The following is a 4772-nucleotide window of genomic DNA, read 5'->3' as shown; positions in this document are numbered from 1 at the left end:
GAACGGTAGCTGCAAACGTGAAGATAAGAAATGGAAAATATTTTTCTTTGGTTATAACAAATAGTAGTGGCTGATTGGCATTTAAATGTTCTTGGCAATTTTTACTTTTATTTTTTTTAACATTGAATAGTTGTTTATATTTTGTTTGTTTCTTTTTTTTTTGGGCTGATGTCAGCGTCTAGAAACTTTATTTATTTATTTGCTATAAAATACTACGAGTTATTTTTATTATATTTATCAAGATAGTTTTGTTAGCTCCAAAACTCTTTGACTAGTTTAAAAACTCTGTTCCAACTCAAATATTCAATCTTTCTTTTTTTTGTCATTGTCTGTACCCACTACAATTTTTGGGGCTGGCATTTGATTCCATGGGGTCCCACACGTTTTGGTCTTTTTCTTTAAGAGATATATATCACAAAGAGAGAGCACGCAGTGAGGGGGAGTAAAAGCAAAAATCGCTAGCGCCGCATAAGTTGTCTTCCTCATCCAGATTCCAAAAAGAAAAAAAAGGTGTGAAATTATCTTCTTCTTTGATTTTCTTTTCCTCCATAGCTCCATTAGCTCCATAACACATTAAACTCATGACTGTCGACCACATCCATAGCCACCGTTTTTATCACCTGCGTCGAACATCGAAATCCCATAGCCACCGTTTTTATCACCTGCGTCGAACATCGAAATCCCATAGTCACCGGAGATGCAACTCTGATGCCGGAGGTCTTTCTGCCTCATTTCCTCTCTCCCTCATCTCCTTATTTTTTCATTTTGGTTCTTTCATGGAGTAAATACTAGATTTGGCCGAGTTTTTTGGTTTTTGGCCGAGAAATAACATTTCCGGCAGCCACATACTATTGTCGTACATTTTGGCCGGAGTCACAACCTTCGCCAGTGACCTTATTGCCTTTCTGGTAGCCCGGTGCTTTGTCTCTGTTTTTGTCATATTTTCCGGTGAGCTCCGAGTTTGTCGAGGTCCCCCGGTTCGAGTTTTCCGTTTAGTTGGTGACTCGGGTAGTGTTTGAGTTATATCGGTACTCTCTTCCTCGATGTATTCAGAGAAATTCAATATTTAAACAAATTTCAAAGCTTCTGTTCATTTAATGGTCAGCTTTCTGTTTGCTAGCATTTTGATACTGTCTTTCTGTGTGGATTATGATTTTGCATCACTGTGTTTAGTTCACATTAAGTATTTTCCTATCTTTGGTTAGTTAGTATCTTTGGCTTCTATTATTTGACAAGAAATAAGGGAACTGTTGCCATTGATAATGGAACCAATATATGATGATAGAGTAGAGTTTCACGAGTCTGATATGCTAGCTTACTGCAAAGATAATCACATAGAACTTGAAAGAATTGGTGGATGCATACTGCAGATTCTTAATCCTAATCTAGATGCAATGTCAAAGTTGATTACTAAAAATGCTATTGAAGGATTTTTGCATTCATTAAGCAATTATTGTCAAAAACTGAAACATCACACGATATGGTTTACATGTGTTGTAGCTGCTCAATGACAAATGTTTTTTTGCTTTAAGTTTTCTTTCTTTTTTATAAAAGATTGTTGAATAAGTACATTGTTTTCCTTTGAGTTTACATAGTTATCAAAATTAGTGTATTCATTTGTTAGATTAGCCGTTAACTTTTAAGAGGAAAATGGAAACTACATAGTATAAATGATTCTTATAATTCCAATAGCTAAGCCACAGACATCTCTTCCACGACAATGTCCATAACTCTTGGCCTCACAATAATCTCAAATTAGTTTAGGAAAATGACTTATGAACATCGTAGCTTGCTTTAAGCACGATTAATAATAATAATAACTTATTGTGGCTATGTGTACGACTCTCGTGGCATGGTCACGATATGTAATTCTCATTCGGGTGTGCATTTCATGTGACCCAACCATAACTTCGAACATTAATTAAAATAAACATGTTGTGAATTGCGGGTGCATTTCATGTGACGCGATTCGCAATATGTACAAAAAAAAACAAGTGTACGACATCGTGACTCGTTCAAATAAATTTCATAAATCCTAAAAAAGCGGTTATAAAGTTAAAAATGCACAATAAATTTAAAACAAGTAATGAATCAGATGACTAGGCCAATTATTAATAGTTAAGTAACCGTGCTAGAACCACGGAACCCGGGAATGCCTAACACATTCTCCCGGGTTAACAGAATTCCTTATCTAGTTTTTTGGTTTCGCAGACTTTTAAATAAAGTCAAAATTTCCTCAATTTGAGATTTTAAAATAAACCGGTGACTTGGGACATCATAATAAATATTTCAAGTGGCGACTCTGAAAATAAAATAAATAATCCCATATCGAATAATGTCACTTAAAGTGGAAAAACTCTTTTATATTTCCTCTCGGGTAAAAAGGAGGTGTGACATCTATACATTGCTGTCGAGCATGCCCGTGAGTCTTATACTGTGATTGTTATGGTTCCTATTATATACTATTCATGCCTAAACTGACGATTATCCATGTTGAACAAGACTTGTGGTATTTTCCTAGTAATTGACCTTTGTTGAGTATTGACTCAAGTTGAGATTCATTTTGTGAAGTTAACTGTTGGGACAAGATTGGTTATAGCTGATTCCCTTACCGGGATGTATTAGTTCAATGTTGGTTCCCTTGCCGGGATGTTATTATTTTTCTATTTTTTGGGTGAGGAAATAGTGATAAAGCACGAAGGGTGATGCCGTGCACATTCATACTTATGCATATCGCGAGGAAGAGTGATAAAGCACGAAGGGTGATGCCGTGCACATTTCTAATATTCATATGGTGAGGAAGAGTGATAAAGCATGAAGGGTGATGCCGTACACATTTTTCATTATTGATTGCATGGTGAGGATTAAGAGTAAAAGCACGAAGGGTGATGCCATGTATTCATTTCCTGTTTGCTGTGATTAATTGCTGTCATCGGTTCAAGTGCCTTAATTGTTTCGTTTCCGTTACTTCTGTGTTTCCTTATTCTGGTATACCCCCTAGCATGCTGCCCCTTCCCGTTAATTTATGTTAGATTCTATAACTTTTATTCTGTTAGATATTGTTTAACTGCATAGGTTATGATGTTGGTCGTGTCATAGCCTTGTCACTACTTCACCGAGGATAGGCTCGACACTTACTAGTATATGAGGTCGGTTGTATTGATACTACACTCTGCACTTTTTGTGCAGATCATGGTACTGGACCCGACAGATCGTAGATAGAGGTTGCTGCCTTTAGTGTAGTGGAGACCCGAGGTAGTCCTGCAGATGTCCGTATGCCTTGGCGCCCCCTTCTATCCTGCTTCCTTCTGTTTTATCTATTTCTGAGAGAGATTTGTATTTTTTTGTTCAGACCACTATTTGTAGTCTTCATAGACAGTCTGTGAGATTGTGACACCAGTTCTGAGTGGAGTTTTATTATAGTTTCGTAATTGTACTAAGTTAAACTGTTAAATTCTGTTCTTCTGCATTTTGATTTCCGCTGATTTTCTTATATCATCTGGTAAATTGTTAAAGATAAAAGAAAAAGGTAAGGATAACCAGTAATATTGGCTTGCCTAGTGGCTTCAATGTTTGGCTCCATCATAGTCTCGACGGTGCAAAAATTTGGGTCGTGACAAGTTGGTATCAGAGCTCTAGGTTGCTTAGGTCTCACAATTCACGGACAAGCTTAGTAGAGTCTGAGGGATTGGTACAGAGACATTTGTGTTTATCCCCCAGAGGCTACGGAGTTAGGAACAATTTCACTTCTATTCATCTCTATCGTGCGGTTGATTTCTCAATGCTAATTGAACTTCTACTCTATTCTTTCACATATGACGAGAACTCGTATCGCTTTATCAGCTGATCAGCAGCCCGAGCCCTCAGTGGCATCTCCTACGAGGGGCAGAGGGCGAGGCCGAGTTCGTGCTAGAGGCCTAGGTAGGGGCAGAGCTCAGCCCAGAGCAGTAGCACCAGCGGCGAAGCCTCAAGTAGATTTTGATGTTGAGGTTCCGACCCAGACAGTTCCAGCGGGCCCATCTCAGGTCCTAGAGGGGTTCATTGCTACCCCAGTACTCCAGGATGCTCTGGTCTATCTAGTGGGCCTTATGGAGAGTGTCATTCAAGCATGCATACTTTTTGTGGCACCAGCCGTCTCTTAGGCTGGGGGAGGAGCATAGACTCCTGCTACTTGGACTCCAGAGCAAATGGCTCTCCAGTTTCAGATTCCAACAGCTCAGCCAGTTGGGGTAGCTCCACCGGGTGTTGTAGCTCAGATCAGTGATGGATCAGTTACGTCTTCAGATGCTTTGTGGAGATTGGATAAGTTCACCAAGATCTTCACTACTACATATGGCGGTACATCTTCAGAGGATCCCCAGGATTATTTATATAGCTGTTATGAGGTTCTTCGGAACATGGGGATAGTGGAGACCAATGGGGTCGACTTTGTTGCTTTTCGTCCATCACGTTTTATTAAGAAATGGTGGAGAGATTATTGTTTGGCTAGACCAGCTGGGTCACCAACTCTCACTTGGGACCAGTTCTCCCAGTTATTTCTCGAGAAGTTCCTTCCCGCCACTCAGAGAGAGGAGTACCACAGGCAGTTCGAGCGGCTTCAGCAGGGTTCTATGACTGTCACCCAGTATGAGACGAGGTTTATTGATTTGTCTTATCATGCTCTTTTGATACTCCCTACTGAGAGAGAAAGAGAGAAAGAGTGAGGAAGTTTATTGAGGGACTCGCTCAGCCTATTAGACTGTAGATGGCTAAGGAGATCTGGAGCGAGATTT

General features: G+C 39.5%; 1 long non-coding RNA gene across 1 annotated transcript; it reads left to right on the top strand.

Annotated features, from left to right (window-relative positions):
* The first annotated feature begins 440 nt into the window (after nt 1–440).
* Nucleotides 441–3467, top strand: LOC107793091 (uncharacterized). The gene is made up of 2 exons (XR_001649639.2): nt 441–1100; nt 3190–3467. It is a non-coding gene; the product is annotated as an uncharacterized LOC107793091 (long non-coding RNA).
* The last annotated feature ends 1305 nt before the right edge of the window (nt 3468–4772 follow it).

Source organism: Nicotiana tabacum, chromosome 20, assembly GCF_000715075.1.
Source record: "Nicotiana tabacum cultivar K326 chromosome 20, ASM71507v2, whole genome shotgun sequence".
Classification (NCBI taxonomy): Eukaryota; Viridiplantae; Streptophyta; class Magnoliopsida; order Solanales; family Solanaceae; genus Nicotiana; species Nicotiana tabacum.
The sequence above is the reverse complement of the archived record's forward strand: the minus strand, read 5'-3'. Positions and strand labels throughout refer to the sequence as shown.